Source organism: Podarcis vaucheri, assembly GCF_965113315.1.
Source record: "Podarcis vaucheri genome assembly, chromosome: 14".
In the NCBI taxonomy this organism is placed as follows: domain Eukaryota; kingdom Metazoa; phylum Chordata; class Lepidosauria; order Squamata; family Lacertidae; genus Podarcis; species Podarcis vaucheri.
In genome coordinates, this window is record NC_138752.1 from 18,878,886 (window position 1) to 18,900,540 (window position 21,655).

The window sequence follows — 21,655 nt, forward strand, 5'->3', positions numbered from 1 at the left end:
TCCTGCTAGGCATTGCTTTCACTGACCCTCTCTCTTTTACCCACCCACCTCCCCACCCCAAATATGTAGCAGGTTAGTTGTCCACAGTGCCATTAATTAAACTCTGTTCCCCAAATCAGGACAACATCTTGTTATTCTACCTTTGTAGCCGAAGGGAGGGCTCTGTCTTCCTAACTCTGGTCCTGGGCGATTTCGGCATTCAGCACCATCTGTTCTGGACAGCGACCTTTTCACCTTCAAAGGGAAACAAGCCAAGGTAGTTCCGTTGTCCTGTTGAATTGGTGGTGAAGGGAGCGGAGCGCATTTCTTCAAGCGCCATATGACGGATGGAAGGGGGTGGACTATGTAAAGATTATATTTTGAAAACCAGGTGTGTCTGCTTAAAGATATGCAGAGAATAAAAACTTTTGGGGACAGAAAGGAAAATGTCAAAAAAGAAAGAAAGAAAGAAAGAAAGAAAGAAAGAAAGAAAGAAAGAAAGAAAGAAAGAAAGAAAGAAAGAAAGAAAGAAAGAAAGATGTCAGTTTAAGCATATCTTAAGCCCTTAAAAAATGTCCAGTAATATCCACTATGGAATATATTTGGCATGTGCTTACTTCTCCCGGACCTGCCTACTCGGAAGTAAGCTGCAGTATATGCACCCATGGAATCTTAAAGTTCTGGCTAGATCGTGCCTGTCCGTTGCCCTTACGCTAACTTGTACAGTATATAAACAAGATTCACGTTTTCGCAAAAAATCCAGACACATTTCCTTTTCATTTCTGATAGATTTATCTCTTTTTTAATATATATATATATATATATATATATATATATATATATATATATATATATATATTATAATAATTAAAAATCAGATCCGCTTTCTTGACCCTACACTGCATTTTTTTAAAAAGAGAACTCTGTCAAAATTATTTACAGTTTATACTAGTTTTTTAAGCTTCTGATTGAGTCATTCAACCGTTCTAAAGAGATCTTATTCTTTGTTTATTAATAAAAAAGACCATTATGTTCTTATTCATAAGAGTCGGTGTCTTTCATCCTTGTTAAATGAAGTATCTTTTCTTTCGCTATAGACGATGTTCAGATTTTTCATAATGTGAATGCCGTGTTTATTTTTACTATGGGAATTCGTTTTGTTTCCGTACTTTTAGGGAAGTGAGAGTTATTCCTTTGCTGCTATGAGATTACATAGGATGGGGTGGGTGTGTAGCGGGAGGCGGCTGACTCTACCGAGAAGCGATTTTTGTAATATATCGAGGTAACCAAGGAAACATACTTTGCTTTTTTAAAAAGAGGCGATAGACTGAATAGTCCAGGATGTGAGTACAGAACCTGCCTTAGAACCAGATTGTTCTGGGAACATGGGGGGGGGGGGATCTGTTTCTCTAATTTCTCAGTTCTATGCTAACGAAAATTGCGAGAGTTCTGGTAACAATCGCAATATTAATTATACTATTTCTCCAGAATTCGGGAATGTATTGCTACATACAAATTTATATATGATATATTGGTAGATGTATGAATTGATTTATACACCGCTCAATCAACTACGTATAACTAGGCGGTATAACTGCGTAATAATCCACACCCTGACCTAAATTTAGCGTGTGTAATTAATTGCAAGATCATCGGGGCATGTTACTCTATGAAAGCGCCACGTAAAATTGATTATGTAATTATAAATAATGCAGAAACGGAAGGAAAGGGGAATTTAGAAATAGGCGGATGAAATTCAATCAGTCTAAGTATTAGTGGGGGGGTGGTGTTTTACTTTTAGCACATTCCAATTTCTCTCGCGCGCCCTTACCTGCCAGTATTCTACATTAGAGCAGTGCAATCCTGAAGTAAGTCCCACTATGTTATGTTCAATGGGGCTTACTCCCAGGTAAGTGGGGTACAGGATACACTGGTAGACATGCATAGAATTATGCTCTCAGCTTACATTACTGGAGGAGGACATTACTGGTTGGAATGTGATTTAGAATAAATTCCTTCACGGCTGTCCACCAATTAACGAATTTATACTTGATTAAGCACCTGCCTTTCCACCATTTAATGACTGATTGAAGTGAAATGCATTTTTCATATAGCCAAATATTCAAATCTAGACAAAGTTTTGAGATATTGGCCGAAGCATAAAGAGACGTGGGTTCTCCCCGCCCCCCAGGAAATGCCATATTTATATTTTGGTGCCCCCTCCACGCCAATTCTCTGCTGCAAGAGAGTAATATTTCAATAGAAGACATGTACGCTTCAGTATATCAGGACGTCGAACTTAAAAGTGATCCCTTCAATCTCAACCCCCTCTATGAAAATTTGCCATCTCCAATTAAAATTGGACCCACATCATTAATCAACTAAAAAACTGAGTTGATTAATCTACCCATTAAACCTTCAAGCCCTACAGTTAAGTAATTGTCGAAGGGAAATAGCTCATCCGAAAATCCGCGCTCCTTCCTTCTCCTTTGCTAAACTAATAACGCTTCTGAACAGTTTCTGTGTTACTTTCCTCCAGTTGCAGGGAAGTAACTGTTTTCAAGTACTTAATAACAAACCGAATTAATGTCATCACCATTCAGCTTGTCACCTGGCATTCCTGCTGAATGGGGGTACCTTCTGTTTGTCTGTTTTTTGTTTTTGTGTTTTTTTCTGGCGGATGGGAAGGGATCATTGCACCACCCAGGACAGAGGGGATCTTTCGGAGGCTGTACGAGCGTTTCGTCCAGGCTACCTCTGTTGAAATGACGAAGCACAAACCTGTGCACCCCTCTTCTTACTCAAGAATATAACTTTAGTTGGGGGGAAGAAGAAGAAGAAGAAGAAGAAGAAGAAGAAGAAGAAGAAGAAGAAGAAGAAGAAGAAGACTTCTACCGGACTGCAAGTCAATGGTGAGCACCACTTTCCCCTTCAGTGCAGGTCTCAAGACATTTCCGCACAAATGTACGTGTTGGCGCATAGACAGTTTTTGCACACGTATTCGCCATGCTACCTGTATCTATTGGTGAGGCAGGCATTCCCAATACACGTTTTGAGTAACTGGTGTCGACCAGGACACCTCATTTTCGAATACAACCACAGACCATGGGCGTAGCCATGGAGGGGGGCAGGAGCAGCTGCCCCCCAAAATCATTAAAAATCAACAAGAATCAATACAAATCCAAAAGCCTGCCCCCTAACAAAAATCCTGGCCACGCCCATGCCACAGACCATCAAAATCCATGGGTGGTATTCAATGCAGACCCATTCAAGTTAACGGGCACTTATTCGTTTCAATGGGTCTTGCAGGTAATCTCATTCTTCTGGGAAGGTTCCATTGCCTTCAAGAGATGCTTTACCTTAGTCATGTAAATTTTTAGAAATGATTTCCTGACACTGTTTTAAAGTATGATTTGTGAACCCAAAGAGGAATAATATGCTCATATGATTGGAAGTAAGGATTTTTCAGGACATCCCGAAGGTTTCTATCCAGTGTGAGTCCTGCTCATAGTAGAACCATAGAAATTGATGGATTTCAGTCAGCCATGTCCATTAATTTCAGTGGGTCTACTCCGAGTAGGACTAACGTTGGCTGCAACCAAAATATATAGAAATGTGTAGGGCTAGTTATTTATAATTTGCAATGTAAGGTTCTGCTTCGAACATTGCTGTTTATGTCTGAAGTGTAATCCTTTGGGTAGGAAGTATGTATATGCGTTTTTCTAATACATATAAAACCATGCAAAGTTTTTCACTGTGGGGGCGGGGACTTCTTGTGGGCGACAGATAATATCCGGGGAAGCACCATAGCTCAGTGGTAGAGCATCTGCTTTGCATGCAAAATTTCCCGGGTTCAATCCCTGGCGTCTCCACGTAGGGCTGGGTTCCTGGTCTGAAACTTGGAGAGCCACTGCCAGCCAGTGTAAACAAACGTATACAATACTGAGTTCGGTGAACCGATGGACTCGATGGATTCAGTACAAGGCAGTTTCCTATGTAAGGCAAGCTCAACGCTACACTCCAGTACTCTGCAGCACTGCAGAAGGCACGTCCGTATGTGATCAATCCATCAGGATTTATTAGTCAACTGACCATAATACACACCAAAAGGACCTGTCAAAAAAGCACATATATACCATATAAAGGCAGCATTGGCATCAGCCCTATCAAGATAAAGAGCAAGTAGCAATTCATCTGTTCTACCAAGAGGAGCACTTATTGAGGGAAAGAGCAGGCGTCCCTGCGTGCGCCCTTAAGAGGTTCAGTTAAAGAGCATTGACCAACACAGGAGCTTTACAGAAGTAAGAAGTATCCTAAAATCATAGAATTGTAGAGGTGGGAGAGACCACGAGGGTCATCTAGTCCAACCCCCTGCAGTGCAGGAATCTTTTGGAGAGGGGGAGGGCCCTGATTTTTTGGGGGGCGGGATATGGTTCCTCGCTAAAAGGCAAACACAAGGTAAGTTGCCCATGGAACTGCTTGCCACAGGATGACTATCAACATATGTGGATATATATATATCAAATTGCTGAAGGCAGATCCAGACCTATAGGGAAATTGAGTAGCAGATCCTGGGGAAAGACAAAAGCAGAATGTTGCTGCCTATAAACTTCCACATCCATCCTTCAGACTTCTGGAGGAGCAAGGATGGCCGACTAAATAGCCATTTGTTCTATTCCAGTTAGGGCCATTTTCACGCATTGCATTTTACAATCATATCCGAAAAACGAATAATTAAATATACAGCATCCCATTTACCCCTCTTTAATTTATGCATGGGGCATTTTTATCATTATAAATATCTAAGCATGTGCAAATTTGCACATTGGTATTAATTTGCAAAATAGGCTTCAAAAATGCCGCATCACAAACATTGAGAAAACGGTGTGTGGGTCTGTTGCCTTTTCTATTGGTTTTGGTCACGAATGACCCGTCTACTTAAAAACGAACTTGTATATGCTCCTGGGTTTGCCAAGCTCTTGCACGCAAAGTGTTAGTTCACACGTGCGTGGACATCGATTGAGTTATATCCCCTTGACAGTGTACTAACACTGGGGGGGGGACACTGCGTTTGAGGGGAGGGATATGCAAGTTCGACCGCCTGTGTCCCATTCAGACGCACAGGTTCTTACAATCATACACGCACGTCTGTATCCAGCCTGAAACACACAATCTTGGATTTGTGGTCCTATGCTTGCAAGCCGAGGTGCAATGGGACATGATCCATTCCGACCCCCGGAAATCCAATTGATTTTAATAGACACGTGCTTGATTACTTCCCACTCAAATCAATGGAACTGACCAGTGCGCAGCTTTAGATGGTCCTCCTGCATTATACAAGATCTCCCCGCGACCCCACCCCATAAACTGTAGTAATTTCAGATCCTCAGAGGATGATCGCTGGAATGCCTTTCATTTACGGCAGGAATAGCAAGCAGGGATAGCTAAGAGGCGCATGTACAGTATGAATCCTGCCCTTAATTGACAAAACACGCACACTTTATGTTGTGTATTGGGCTCTCCTTGAATTAATAGCCTGGCCGATCCTTGGATCTCGCCAGACACGCGTCTCTCAGGGAGGAAGCCAATGTCAAAGAGCCTTTGTCCATTTCATTTCTTCCGTTTCACTCTGGAAATGTCATTTTCTTTTTGAAATCTCTCTGCAGAGCCCTCTGGGACTCTGCGACGGTGCTTGAAGGCAGACACAAGAAAGCTCGGGAACACACCTGACCAGGTGAGAGCCAGCCATGGGGTTTTCTCGGGCTGGGGGTCGAATTCACACCACATCGCAACAGACGGTTTGCCTTAAAGCAGGAAGGGAATCGCCTAAGTTGAAAAACAGCAAGAAAAGGCCCGCAGCTCTCGCTAAGGTTTCAAACGGTGCAGATTTGCTCTGGCAGGGTTTGGTGTCATTTTTGGTAGGTCTCACTGGAAATCTTTGTTGTGGCCTCGTTTCTGTGGCGGTGGCTACTCTACCACCAAGGAGCGAGGGAAGAAGACCGCAAGGCGGATGGAAAGGGTCTCTTTTTAACATATAATTACACTCGTCTTTTCTCCTGAGCAGTTTCTAGCAAGCTTTGCCGATTCTTCCACCCTCTCCAACCGCTCTCGTCTCTCTGCTCCCCAGATATCCAAAGCTGGTTGTTTTGTTTAATTAAACTCAATGTCAGCTTTAATTTTCCGCCCGACTGGCTCGCTATGCCTTTATAGGAATTAACATTTTGTTTATATATGTCATTGCACTTTGTATAGACTGGCTCGTTTTTGCCGAGGGGAGAGGCAATTTCTTTACAGTAGATGGACCGCCCTGGAGGAAGCGAGGCCTAGCGTAACTTGCATACCGGAAGGGCGATTTCGAGGCTCTGGGCATTGCGGGGTGCGGGTGGTGCGTGAGAGTGGCCTTGATTGCGCCCCACTCCCGGCCGACAAACCACTGTGGCCGGTGTAGACAAAGGCGAGGAGCGGGGAGAAGGAAGTCAAATATACCCATTGCCAATTGCGCACGATGGAGCTGCATTTTTCTGTGCTGTTTTAGCTAATCCGGAGCAGCTGCCACGCCTGTATTCCGTATTCAAAAAAATGCTAGCACTGACCTGTAATCCAATGCAAGGCTTCCAAATAAGAAGGTATAGAGATTGGACTGCAAAACGCCCAGTTAAGCCCTTAATGCGAAGGATGCAACAATCCACTTACGTATTTATTTACAAATGAGACAAATTCACCACAAAGTAGCACGGCAGGTTACTACTACGTATTTAAAGCATGCAATATTTAAGCAATTTAAAATGGACCACAGATCGTTTACTAGGCAATAGAGGTGGATTCACAAAAACCACGCAAATTTTGGCCTGGGTGAAGAGGTCCATCTTGACCCCCATTCTACCACCAGTCTTGGGGTTTAGATTGTGGTCTCCTCCAGACTGGGTTTGTTCATTTGTTTGCAGAGGTATTTGGAAACATGTCACTGAGCACATCCATGGGCTCCCTGGCCAATGGAAACAGTCAGGGCTGGATTTAGGTTTGATGAGACCCTAAGCCACTGAAGGTAATGCGGCCCTTTATATGTCCAGCTCTCCTTTGTCAAAAACAAATTGTTGCTGTTTTTTGTGTTGAATAGGTCCTATATGCTATATGGTAATTTATGGACCTAATGGGTATCTAAAGCCATTTGCACATGTTGCCATGTAACCAGTCCATGCAGAGTGATATTTTAGGGAGCCGGCTAGCAGGCGGAACCCATTACTTACATCATAGGAGCCTACACAACACAAAACACTTTTGGTGTATGTAGATTTTATTTTATTTGTTTTTTATCTTATATTTTGGAAATGCACATCCAATTTTTTTTCCTTTAAATTTTTTTGGGGGCCCCAAGACAGTGGGGCCCTAAGCTATAGTTTATTTAGCTTATACATAAATCTGGCACTGGAAACAGTGGAGACCTGGACGACAGCAGAGCAAAAAAGCTTTAAGCAAAACCTTGATGGTGGTGGAAGAGGAGGTGGAACAGAGGCAGTGCTCCTGTCATTATCCTGTCTGTTATGAGTAGAAGATCCTTCATTGCCACCATACCGAAGTCAGGTGCCACCTTTTAACTTGTCTGTTGCATGGCAGTGCAAGATTTAGGGCAGTACGGGCAGCCCTCCCCCACAGGGTGCCAAGCCAAGGGGTACAAAACTGAGGAGATCCATCATTGAGAAGATCCATTTGGGGGCACCAAGTTTTGGTATTGTCATATTATGACAGATGAGCAAAGTCTGCCCTTGTGCATGGACTGCTAGAGAATCTTTTTTTTTTTTTATAAAATTTTTATTGGTTTTACAAAAGTTTTTATAACAAACAAACATAAATAAAACAGACAAACAAACAAGTATAATTTCATAATGTCCTTTCATAGACTTCTTTCCTCGGACTTCCCCATACCTCCCCTTTCTGCATCCTCATGTCCGAATTTTATAGCAACTTATAAATGTTTTTTCCCATCCTAATTCATCATAGTCCTTTCTTAATCTAATCTTATATTACTGCAACCCTTTCTCTCTATAAAATCTCGACATTCTAAACTTCATCGAGTTTATAATAGTCCTTAAGATAAATCTTAAATTTCTTCCAGTCTTCTTCCGCAGTCTCCTTTCCCTGGTCACGAATTCTGCTCGTCATCTCCGCCAATGTCATATAGTCAATCACTTTCATCTGCCATTCCTCCAAGGTGGGTAAATCTTGTGTCTTCCAATACTTTGCGATCAGTATTCTTGCTGCTGTTGTTGCATACATAAAAAAAGTTCTATCCTTTTTTGACACCAATTGGCCGACAATGCCCAAGAGAAAGGCCTCTGGTTTCTTAAGGAAGGTATATTTAAATACCTTTTTCATTTCATTATATATCATCTCCCAGAAAACCTTAATCTTCGGGCATGTCCACCAAAGATGATAAAAAGTACCTTCAGTTTCCTTACATTTCCAACATTTGTTATCAGGCAAATGGTAAATTTTTGCTAGCTTAACTGGGGTCATGTACCACCTATAGACCATTTTCATCACATTTTCCTTTAAAGCACTACATGCCGTAAATTTAATACCGGTGTTCCACAACCTTTCCCAGTCAGCAGACATAATATTATGACCAATGTCCTGTGCCCACTTAATCATAACTGATTTAACTGTTTCGTCTTGTGTATTCCATTTCAACAGCAAGTTATACATTCTTGACAAATTCTTAGTATTGGGTTCTAACAATTCTGTCTCAAGTTTTGATTTTTCCACCTGGAAGCCAATTTTCCTGTCTTGTTTAAAAACCTCCATTATTTGATAATAGTGGAGCCAATCTTGTACTTTGGGTTTTAGTTTTTCATGGCTCTTTAATTTCAGTTTCTCTCCATCCTGTTCTAAAATCTCACAATACTTTGGCCATCCAACCTCCATATTGACTTTCTTGTGGGCCTTAGCCTCTAAGGGTGACAACCATCTAGGGGTTTTGTTTTCCAACAGATCTTTATATCTCATCCAAACATTAAACAACGCTTTCCTTACAATATGATTTTTAAAGGCACTATGCACTTTGATTTTGTCATACCATAGATATGCATGCCAGCCAAATGCGTTATTGAAACCTTCTAAATCCAAGATATCTGTATTCTCGAGGAGCATCCACTCTTTCAGCCAGCAGAACGCTGCTGCTTCATAGTACAATTTTAAGTCCGGCAGGGCAAATCCCCCTCTTTCTTTTGCATCTGTTAATATTTTATATTTTATTCTGGGCTTTTTGCCCTGCCAGACAAATTTCGCAATGTCTTTCTGCCACCTCTTGAAACAGTCCATCTTGTCAATAATCTGCAAAGTTTGAAATAAAAATAACATTCTAGGCAATACATTCATCTTAATCACTGCAATTCGGCCTAACATTGATAATCTCAAATTTGACCATATTTCTAAATCTTTTTTAATTTCTGACCAACATTTTTCATAGTTGTCCTTATACAAATTCAAGTTTTTAGATGTTAAATTAACCCCTAGATATTTCACCTTCTTAACCACCATCAGACCTGTCTCTTCTTGAAACTTATTCTTCTCCATATCTGTTAGATTTTTCCCTAAGACTTTAGTTTTTTGTTTATTCAATTTAAATCCAGCTACCTGTCCAAATTGTTGAATTATTTCCAACACTCTTTTTGTACTAGTGTTTGGCTCTTGCAAGGTCAATACAAGGTCATCTGCGAACGCTCTTAACTTATAATGTTTAGTTCCGACCTTTACACCTTTAACTTGCTGGTCCTCTCTAATCATGTTCAGCAACACCTCCAGGACCGAAATAAAAAGCAATGGAGAAATTGGGCACCCCTGTCGTGTTCCTTTTTCTATCTTAAGTTCCTCAGTTATTACATTGTTTACAATCAACTTAGCTTTTTGTTCGGAATATATTGCACCCACACCATTCTCAAATCCTTGTCCTACCCCCATCCCATGAAGATTCTTTTTCATAAAACTCCACGAAATATTGTCAAAGGCTTTCTCCGCATCCACAAATATCAAAACTGCTTTAGTATTTATGTTCACCTCTAACTTTTCCAAAATGTCTATTATATTCCTAACATTGTCTGAGAGGTGTCTCTTTGGGAGAAAGCCTGCTTGGTCTCTGTGAATCTTCTCCATCAGTGCTCTTTTAAATCTTTTTGCTAAAATGTCTGCAAAAATTTTGTAATCCACATTGAGTAACGAAATTGGGCGGTAGTTCTTCAGTTGAGTCTTTTCAGTCTCTGTCTTTGGTATGAGTGAAATATATGCTTCTTTCCACGATTCGGGTGCCTTTTTTCCCTCTAAGATCTCATTACAGATGTCCTTTAACGGTTGTATCAACCATTCCTTTAAAGATTTGTAGTATCTGGAGGTCAGTCCGTCTGGCCCTGGAGATTTGCCCAGTTGCATGTCCTGAATGGCACCCTCTATCTCTTGTTCTGTTATTCTCTGGTTTAGATCCACCTTGCTTTGATGAGAGATTTTTTGTAATCCATATTTATTAAGGAATTTATCTATGTCCTCTTCGTTTTGTAATCCTTGGGAATAAAGTTTTTTAAAATAGCTCACAAAACAATTTCTTATCTCATTTGGTTTAGATATAATCTTTCCATCCACTTCTAAACTTGTAACTGTATTTAATTTCTGTCTTTTCTTGAGTTGCCATGCCAGAAGTTTACCACATTTGTCTGCCGACTCAAATGTCTTTTGTCTCATTTGCTTTATTTTCCACTCTATCTCTTGGTTCATCAATTCCATATATTGTGTTTGATACAACTTAATCTCCCTCAAAATCTCCTGGGACTTTGGTTTTGATCTTAATTTTTTCTCTCCTTCTTTTATCTTTTCAAAATTTTTTTCCTTTTTCTCATTCTGCTTTCTCTTCTTTATTGAATTTTGTTGAATCAAAAACCCTCGCATCACAGCTTTACTTGCGTCCCAGATCACTCTTTTTTCCACATCGCCCTTTAGATTGATTTCAAAATAGTCCTTTAGAGCTTTTTGGGCCTTCATGTGGATCTCTCTATCTCGAAACAGGGTGTCATTCATTCTCCATCTGAACTGACCAGTTGTTGTAAATTTCATTTCCATCTTCACGGCGTTATGGTCGGAACAGGTTTTTGGGCAGATTTCTACCTTCTTAATCCTCGGAGCCATTCCACTAGTAACCCATATTTGGTCGATTCTGGTCCAGGTCATCTTTGCTTGGGAGAAAAAGGTTCCCTCTCTTTCAAGAGGGTTCCTTGTTCTCCAAATGTCTATTAAGTCCATATTTTCAGTCATTTCGAAGAAAGTCTTCGGGAGTCTCCCTTCTTTAGTAAGTGTCAGTCTTTGTGTCTTGTCCATGTTTGTAGAAACTACACCATTCATATCTCCCATGATTATCATATTATATTCCAAATAGTCCGTCAAAGTTTCATGAAGTTTTTTGAAGAATTCTGCTTTGCCTTCATTTGGTGCATAGATCCCAATTATCAAAAACTTTTCTCCTTGTACCTGTATCTCCACCGCTAAATATCTTCCTTGTTCATCTTTAAATATCATTTTTGGAGCCCACTTCTCTTTTACATAGATCACAACTCCTCTTTTTTTCACTTTGTCCGACGAAATAAATTCTTGTCCCAATTTTTTATTCATAAGCAGTCTCCTGTGGGCTCTAGTTATATGAGTTTCCTGTAAGCAAATTAAGTCCAGTTGTTCTCTGTACAAAATATGGAATACTTGTCGTCTCTTCAAAGGCATGTTCATCCCATTACAATTCCAGCTAAGGAATTGCAGGGCCATCTTGTTATTTTTCTGGTATTCCTCCAACAGCTCCCAATTGTTGTTCCTCCTCTGTTGGTGGTGGAAGGTTCTGTCCAAACGAAAGGTTCAAGATGTCTATTACACTCTTTTGCTCAGCAATTGGGTCTACAGTTCCTTTCTGTAAGTCTTCTTGATTTCTTTGCAGGAACCTGTCTTTATCCTGTATCGTCTTTATTTTCACCTTCTTCCCCCTGTAGTCAAAGGACAGTCCCTGTGGAAATTCCCACCTGAAGAGAATGGTGTTCTTCTTCAACAGGTAAACCAAATCCTTATAAGAAGCTCTCAAGTCCAAAATATGTTTAGGAATATCTTTAAAGATCTGTATCGGTGAGTTCCCAATTTGTAAGGCCTTTTCAAAATGCAGTCTTAAAATTTTGTCTCTTTCCTCCTTCGATCTCAAGGTAATCAGACAGTCTCTCGGTGCCTTTCTGTTCTGTCTTCTGCCCAGTCTAAATGCTGTTGTGATTTTAAATTCGTCTTCCTCTAGATCTTCCCAGGCATCAGCAAACTCTTTCGTTAAAAAGTCCGTAAGATTGTCTCCTTCGTCCTCTGGAATTGATCGTAATTTCAAATTCCTTTCTTTTCTTTGTAGTTCCCACAATGCCAGAGTTGCGTCGTGGTCATAGACCTTCCTGGCAATCGGTTCTAATTTTTCCTGGGTCTCTCCAGCAATAGTTCTGGCTTCCTCCGCAATTTGGCGTGTGGCAGAATTTTCTTGCGTAAGCCTATTTATAGATTCTGTATTCAGGTCAAGTCTTGTTGTTAAATCTGTCAATTTCTGTGAATTCTCTGTCAATTTCTTGGTATTTTCTGCCGTCTGCTTTGTTAGATTCTCCAGAGATTGGTTTATCTTAAGAAGGGCTTGCGACACTGCATCCATGGAGACTGCTGTACCTTTTTCTTGTCCTGTTGTCACTGTAGGGGTTATACCTGAGATCGAGCCTCTTTTCTTGTGTTGCTGTAGCTGTTGTTGATATTGCCTTGTCTTGGCTCTCGTGCTTATCTCGTCTGCTGGGCCACTCATATCCCAAGGTCGTTTCCCACGAGAGCCTTCTCCTAAAGGAAAATTCCACTGTCCCAAAGCGTAGCAACTTTTAATTTACCCTCTAGAGGGAGCAAATCAAAATGTCCGCAAACAAAGGCAAAGAGTATTTAAAAAGCAAATTTATCAGGAGGCTTCTATATGTATATTGCAACACTTTCCCAATAGATAGAGTCCCAGCCTTCCCTGATATATTGTGTCCACAGAGTCCCAAAACTTTGTAACAAGTAAACAATAAGACTTCCACTTTGTTACTTTTCACAGGAGTCTAAAGTCAGTTCAGTGTTCCTTTGTTTTATAAGCAGTTTGTGCCAGGTTGAAGGCTGCAGAGAGTTTCCTTTTCCTTTAAGTTGATCATGCAGCTTATAAAGTCACTTTTTCCTCCCCTCTGCCCTGCAAGCTAGAGGGGATAGTCAAAGTCCAAATGTCGGATTCAAGCAGATAAAAACAATATCCCATACGGATGCAGCTTAGTAACTTTCGTTGCTTTAATTGTCATGCAGTCGGGGGAAGGCAGACTTCCTTAATTTTCGCCTTTCCCGTTTTCAGCCTAATTTCAAGTAGTTTTGACACGAATAGAGGTTCAATCTTACTCATGGGTCTTTTTTATCCAAATTATTCAGGAAGGGAATCGGCGCTCTCCACTAATGGCGACGCGGCTTCACCCTGCGGGCTGGGTAGCGATTCTCAGCACCGCGCTCCCCGTTGTCGTTCCGGAGCCTTTAAAAAGGCTCTTTCTGCGGTAAAGGGGGGCGCTTCAGGTGCCCACCGAATCTCCTTGTTCACAGGCTCCGTTCCTGTGATTTTAGGGGTCCCCCGCTTGCCGTAGCGGGTCAGACCCGAACTCGCAGAGCCGTCCTCTCTCCGGAGCTCGGAGAGGGAGCAGCCATTAGCGCTGGCGCCGAACCGGAAGTCCGACTGCTAGAGAATCTTAAAGCACAGACTGAGAAGCACCCAGCAGAGGACATCTACTTCAAACCTCTTTGCCACTTTGTCTGAAAATATAATGCACAACGCTTCATTGGAAAGATGCTTGCTAGCCAGACCAATGGTTTAGGAGACAGAGGTCCTTGTTGTTGTTGTTTCTTGCTTCCACTTGGAGGTGGGGAAGGGGCTTCCTGAAAGATCCTATCATATTATTATTATTATTATTATTATTATTATTATTATTATTATTATTATTTTATTTTATACCCCATCCATCTCTGGGTGGGTCCCAACAAAATATTAAAAAACACGGTAAAACATCAAACATTAAAAACTTCCCTAAACAGGGCTGCCTTCAGATGTCTTCTAAAAGTCAGATAGTTGTTTATCTCCTTGACACCTGATGGGAGGGCGTCCCACAGGGCAGGCACCACTACCGAGAAGGCCCTCTGCCTGGTTAGAAGTGAGACCCACAAAAGCCCATGAAAAATGCGGAGTAGATTTGTAATGATTCTTTTTGAGGAAAGGTATACAAATAAAATGATGACGGTTATGATATTTTTGCTGCCACGAATTGGGGTTTTGGGAAGAGTGTTTCCGTAATTACGCCTTTAGGCACTTCCAGACCAGACAATTCTCCAATCCCAGTAAATCAGCCAATTATCCCAAAGCTATTTTTGCCACAAGTGCACATCTTGATTTCATTCTCCTGAAACCTCTAATCATCACTCCTTCTCCTTCCCCTTCATATTACTCTCCAGTCGTTCTTGTTCTTGTTGCTGTTTGTTGTTTTGTAGTCTTTAGCTTAAAGTTTGCAATGGCCAGCTTTATAGTGGGGAAGACTACAACCATAACATGTAGTCCTATTCAGGTTTACTCATAAATAAGTTCTATCATGTTCAAAGGGAAAGAATGATTATCTCCCAGCCATAGGTCATCATTCAGTGTGCCACAACACCCATCAGTAAGTTCCTTTGGGTGTACCATAATGTCAGTGAGGATTGTTCTGAATAAAATGTAATTTGAAATCCATATTTCAAGTATACTATCAGTGCCTTCACCCCTGCTGATAATGCAGATTCACTGATGGATATAAGTATAGCTAAAATACTACACATTGGGTGCAATCCATCTCCCACTCTGTTAGTAAATAATAATAATAATAAATAAAATATTAAGTGCAATTCATCTTCCAATGAAGACAGTGGCTTGAATTATGTTCATTTTATAATATGTCTAGAATGGTTCTGTTGTGTCTTGCATTTTCCTAAAGACTGAGCTAACATGGTGGCTTCTCCTCTGAAAATTGCAGAAGACTTGCTGCCTTGTTTTGAGATGGAGCAAGTGAAGGCTAGCACCGTATGAGGTGCATCTTCCCCTGCAACTTTGTATGAGTTTGGAAGCTAGAGCAATGTTAAGCTTCCTGAGACCAGAGTCTACGAAGGAAAACACAGGAAGGGAAGAACAAAGACCTTTGTGGTTCCCCTTAAGTCCCCTTAACTGCTCTTCCCTTTCATTTCTTAAGGTCTGTATTGCCAGTTTGTCCTGTCCATATCTACTTGTGGGATTTCCAGCCCAAATCAAAAAGGCATGGAACAGCTCAATTACTAGAGCAGGAGACTCTTGAACACAAGGTCATGGGTTCAAACCCCACAAGGGTCCCTTCTTACTATATGATTCTATGATTGCCAGACTCATAGAGTTTCTGAATCAACCCTGAAGGTACCTTTACTGTTTTGCTGGGAATTTCTAACAAAAGAGATAATCCCATGTATTTCCTTCCTGTCTGAGCGCTCCTTCTCTCTCTCTTTCAAGCCAGTGATGTGAGGAGACATATATGCTTGGACTCTCCTCAGAGCCCAGACTCCATTTTGGATACTCATTCTGTATTTCTGTGACCAAGAGGTATTTCCCCCTGCATACTACGTTGATGTATTTGCTGCCTGGATTGAAATATACGTAAACAGTTTTATTTTTACTAAAATGGGTGGTTCATCCTTAGCAATGGAGACAGAACGGGGAAAGGTCAGCAGACCACAAATAATCAGGGATAAAAAGTGTAACTGTCTAATTCTTAGCTTTCAGTAAGCTGCAAAAGAAGTTACAGGTAGGTAGCCGTGTTGGTCTGCCATAGTCAAAATAAAAAAAATCCTTCCAGTAGCACCTTAAAGACCAACTAAGTTAGTTCTTGGTATGAGCTTTCATATGCATGCACACTTCTTCAGATACACTGAAACAGAAGTTGCCAGATCCTTCTATATAGCTCATACCAAAAAGCTCATACCAAGAACTAACTTAGTTGGTCTTTAAGGTGCTACTGGAAGGAATTTTTTTATTCTGCAAAAGAAGGTAAGTGTTTCTACTCTGCTAAAAGGGCTTCACGGCTTGTTTACTCTTATCTCTGCTGCGACAATCTCCACACTCCTCTTGGTCTCCCCAGGAGAGGCATGAAGAGGGTGGAGGAGAAATTGGCATCCCACAGGCGCAGTCTCAGATTGCTTGGGGGAAACCTGGGAGAGGAGGGGACTAAGGCAGCTGTGGGAAGGTGGGGACCTTCAGTTTCCACAACTGCTTCATGGGGCAAGACCTACGGAAGAAGAGTTGTCGTGCTAATTGGACCTGACACCCTGGGCCAAATCCGGTCTTTTTTTCTAATAAAGAGTTATCTCCACTTACTTTGTGTGACATACTGCTGGCTCTCTCTCTCTCTCTCTCTCTCTCTCTCTCTCTCTCTCTCTCTCTCTCACACACACACACACACACACACCTGTCCTCCATCTAAGCAAGGAAACAGGGTTGTGAGAATTCAAGGACACATCCCAGCCCATCCAAAACACTCAAGGAAGTTGCAAAGTAGGGCCTGCAATGGGTATGGACCACAGAATGGTTGAGAAGGAGGTGTAGCAGATTCAGAAAGAGAGACTTTAGACCAGACAGAGAGGCTTGGAGGGGCACATTTGGCCCCCAGACCTGAGGCTGCCACCCCTGGGCTCACGGAATCCCAGGATGAATCTAAGGCTGATACAGACTTGATGTGCGCACATCTACCAGAATAATGCTTGGACTGGTCCTGGGTGGAAGGAGCAATCTGAGCCCTTTCCTTGATCAATGGGGATGGTAGGCCTGCTATAAGTTGGGTTTTCTTCTGGGGACATTACTTTGATGGGTCCCCAGAAGGACAGGCAAGATGCCAAGCAGAGCCCAGATATCTCCTTGCTTGATTGGCTTGTCTTCATCTCTTGGGGGAGGCAAGCAGGACCTCCCACAAAGCCCAGGAGGAAGGAGGATCAAATGCAATCTCTCTTAGAAGGAGCCAGAGAGCAAAAGAGGCACCCGCATGGTGCAACATGCCAATCACTTGGCAGGGGCAGAGCATCCTGCTGGCTCTTCTCGCTATCGGTCCTGAACAGGCAGCTTCTGCACAGCAGCAGGTTGGAGTAGAAGGCTAGCCATGAATAAACACAAACCACCACTTATACACTTGCACAAAAACCCCTCCGTTACACTCTGCACGCAGGATTACTGAAAACTACTGGTGAGAGTGCTCTAAGAAAGGGGTGCTCTTTAAGCAGGTTTGGTGGCGTGTTGAGAACAGGGATGAGTGGATCTCTCCGTTTCAGTTTCCCTCAGGCTCCATCTGCACTATACAGCTAAAGCAGCATCTTACACAGCTTCCCACAAAGAATGCCTCCCGTCCATCATCAGCTGGGATAGCTCAGTAGAGCTTGTGATCTCAGGGTTGTGGGTTTAAGCCCCACATTGGGCAAAAGGGTTCCTGAATTGCAGGGGATTGGACTAGACAGTTCTGGTCCCTTCCAACACTACAATTTCATGATGCTATGAGCGGACTGTAGTTTGTTAAGGGTGCTGAGAGTTGTTTGGACTGAAGACTCCCCATTTCCCCTCCCAGAGCTACAATTCCCAGAGTTTCCTGTGAAGAAGTATTGATGGTTAAACAATGTGGGATGTAATCCATTGGAGCAGTCAAATACAACATTCTTTGTTTCCCTAAAGTGGACACAGACAGGGGGTGTTACTCCAGCCAATGTAGAATTTCCTCTTACACCTGGTCTGGAGCATCCTCCCCCTGCATGTGACCAGGCAGGTGGGTGTGACCCTTGCAGACCCTACAAAGGGGCCAGTCATGCAGCCATCTCTCTCTTGATGCTCCTCTCTTCCATTTTGGCCACTGATCCTGGTGCATCTGATGCTGTCTGCTGGCTCTCTGCCAGCAGCACATGGGCCCATCCTTACAACAATGTAAGCTACACTGTATCTATAACTACAAGCTAAAGCCTGCCTTCAGGGATCATACTGTGAACTGAATGTGAGTAAACTTTGCATTACTTATAAGGAAGACTCTTGTGTCTTTATTCTTTTTGGAGGGAATCAAAGGGGTCCTACCAGGAATATACTGTAATCTGGGCATGCCAGATTGGATTGCTTAATTAAAGATATTCAAATGAATCTGCAACTAGCTTCTTGCTGTGTAAAGGGGAATGAGCTCTGCTATACAGTGAACACTCGGGTTGCGAACATGATCCATACGGGATGCACCTTCACAACCCGCATCTGCACACAAGCGGGTTGCGATTCGGCGCTTCTGCGCATGCGCAAAGCACAATTTAGTGCTTCTGCACATGCACGACCACTAAAACCTGGAAGTAACCCGTTCCGCTACTTCCGGGTTTCAGCAGTCCGTAACATGAAAAAAACGCAACCTTAAGCGGCTGTAACCCGAAGTATGACTGTATATAACTCACTAGCATGAGAGAGGAAGGATAATATTTAATCAGTATATCCTTTCCTACTACCCACAACATTCCCACAAACAACTCTAGGTACAGCAGCTCTGGGAAGGGAATAGGGGACTCCCAACAACTCACAGCACATTTAACAAACTACAATACCCATAATTCTTTGGAGGAAATCATGAGTGTTTAAAGAGCTATCATTGCACTTTAAATGTATGGTGTGAATGTGGCCAGAGTCAGACCACCAGTCCACCTGGCCTAGTATTGCTTTTTCTGACTTGCAGCAGCTCTTGCAAGGTCTCAGGCAGATATCTTGTTGCTAGAGAAGGAAGGACTTGCCAATATTGTTTTCCCTGTTTTTCCAATCTTAAATTTAATTCTCCACATTTCCGCAGCCATTTGCAGGTTTTTTTAAAAAAAAATCCCCACAAAAATGCATCCACAATTTCTTGCTGATTTCTCCTAATTAAACACATTCGTATATGAAGTTTCAACCAGTGCACATAGTTGGCAGACAATTTCCCCTAATATAATGCATGTTTGTACATTGTTTTAATGAATATATTTATTATTATGCACACTATCCCCTAACATGCATTTTTGCAAACATATGTTGAATACCTGCATTTCATAATTCAGATAAGTATGAACTTCAAAGGGATAGTGTTTTGGTTCAAATACTTTTTCAGAAAGTGCAAAATTTGATAGCTTCAGTTTTAATGGGACCTTAGGTGAAGGGTAGGTAAATAATAATCATCATCATTATCTGAATTGAATTTCTCCTCCATCCCCTGCATGCTACTTTTATTTATTTATTGAAGTTATACCTCGCCTTTTCTCCAAGGTGCTCAAAGTGACATATATAGTCCTCCTCTACCCCTTCCTCCTCCTCCTCCTGCTCTTTCTCACAACAACTCTATAGTGTAGGTTAGCCTGAGAGACTGGGGCTGGCCCAAGGTCACCTAATAAGCATCATGGCTAAGTGGAGGTTTGATCTCCGGTCTCCCAGGTCGCGGGACGCGGGTGGCGCTGTGGGTAAAGCCTCAGTGCCTAGGACTTGCTGATCGCAAGGTCAGTGGTTCGAATCCCCATGGCGGGGTGAGCTTCCGTCGTTCGGTCCCGGCTCCTGCCCACCTAGCAGTTCGTAAGCACCCCTAAGTGCAAGTAGATAAATAGGTACCGCTTTATAGCGGGAAGGTAAACGACGTTTCTGTGTGCGGCGCTGGTGCTGGCTCGCCAGCTGCCACTTAGTCATGCTGGCCACATGACCCGGAAGTGTCTCCGGACAGCGCTGGCTCCCGGCCTCTTGAGCGAGATGAGCGCGCAACCCTAGAGTCGGACACGACTGGCCCGTACAGGCAGGCGTACCTTTACCTTTACTTCCCAGGTCCTATTCCAGCACTCTAATGTGCTCTAATGAGGTCCAGCTCTGAGGGCCTTCTGGCAGTTCACTCACTGCGAGAAGCAAAGCTACAGGGAATCAGGCAGAGGGCCTTCTTGGTAGTGGCACCCGCCCTGTGGAACACCCTCCCATCAGATGTCAAAGAGATAAACAACTACCTGACATTAAGAAGACATCTGAAGGCAGCCCTGTTCAGGGAAGTTTTTAATGCGTGACATTTTAGTGTATTTTTTGTCTTCGTTGGAAGCCACCCAGAGTGGGTGGGGTACAAATAATAAATTATTATTATTATTATTATTATTATTATTATTATTATTAAATCACTAAACACACTGGCTGCCTTTGACATCCTTTTAACTGAAGATGCCAGGAATTGAACTTGGAACCTTCAGCTTGCAAACTAGGTGCTATACCCACTGAGCTATGACTTTTCCATGGGGATAAAATAGCCCTAGAAGGGTACATAAGGCTTCTGTTGAACACTGACCAGCTTTAGATGAGTACCTGCCTTTTCTTATCTACCTCACAGGATTTCTCACAGTAGGAAATATATCCACTTAGCAATGAGTTCCCCAAATTACTGACAACCAATCATTCTTTCCCAAGCAGCCATTTTTAGTGGTAAATATTTTAAGCATACAAAGCAAATGAATAGGTTTCCTTAATAAAATGATTAATACAGAAAGGCCTAGCTGGCTATGCATAATTCATAGGCGGGGAACAATGGGGAATTAGACTTTTACTCGCCGTCTCTACAAAGACAATTATGGGGGCTGTATAACTATTTTGCCTTTACCTGGAGCTTGGGACTTGACTTTCATCAAACGCAAAAGAAAGGAAATGAACTCATCTAAGTGAATCGTGATGGCCTGTGTGCTGTGCAGGGCTCCTAGGAAGGCAGGAAGAGATATCTGTTTCTGATTATGCGCTCCTTACTTGTAAGGAGAGGTTAAGCAGAAATAAAAGGTTTGGATCCAGGCTGGTGGCAAGCAGTGCGCCTGGTAAGTGTTATCTCAAGAAATCCTATGGGGCAGCGTCCAACTCAGTTACACTCAGAGTCAACTCACTGAAATGAACAGAGCTGTGTCCATTAATTTCGATGAGTCTAGAACTAGGGCTGGATACAGCCATTAATAATAATAATAATAAATTTTATTTATATCCCGCCCTCCCCAGCCGAAGCCGGGCTCAGGGCGGCTAACAACACTAAAATAGTGCAACATTATAAAAACATCATAAGAATTAATCAGAATTGATGGCAACCATAAACTAAAGTATTGTAAGGATTGCCAAAGGAGGGAGTCAGGCTGTGCCCTAACCAAAGGCCTGGTGGAACAGCTCTGTCTTGCAGGCCCTGCGGAAAGATGTCAAGTCCTGCAGGGCCCTTGTCTCTTGTGACAGAGCGTTCCACCAGGTTGGAGCCGCAGCCGAAAAAGCCCTGGCTCTAGTTGAGGCCAGCCTAATCTCTCTGAGGCCTGGGACCTTCAAGATGTTTTTATTTGAGGACCGTAAGTTCCTCTGTGGGGCATACCAGGAGAGGCGGTCCCGTAGATACGAGGGTCCTAGGCCGTATAGGGCTTTGAAGGTTAAAACCAGCACCTTAAACCTGATCCTGTACTCCACCGGGAGCCAGTGCAGCTGGTATAGCACCGGATGAATGTGATCTCGCAGCGAGGACCCCGTAAGGAGTCTCGCTGCGGCATTCTGCACCCGCTGGAGTTTCTGGGTCAGTCT

At 42.5% G+C, this 21,655-nt stretch overlaps 1 long non-coding RNA gene across 1 annotated transcript in view; it reads right to left on the bottom strand.

The window, feature by feature from the left end:
• The window catches only part of LOC309518564, an 89,624-nt gene that overhangs the window by 43,786 nt on the left and 24,183 nt on the right, over positions 1-21,655 (bottom strand). The window contains exon 2 of the long non-coding RNA XR_014213498.1: positions 141-404. This is a non-coding gene — a long non-coding RNA (uncharacterized lncRNA). The remainder of the gene's footprint in view (positions 1-140; positions 405-21,655) is intronic.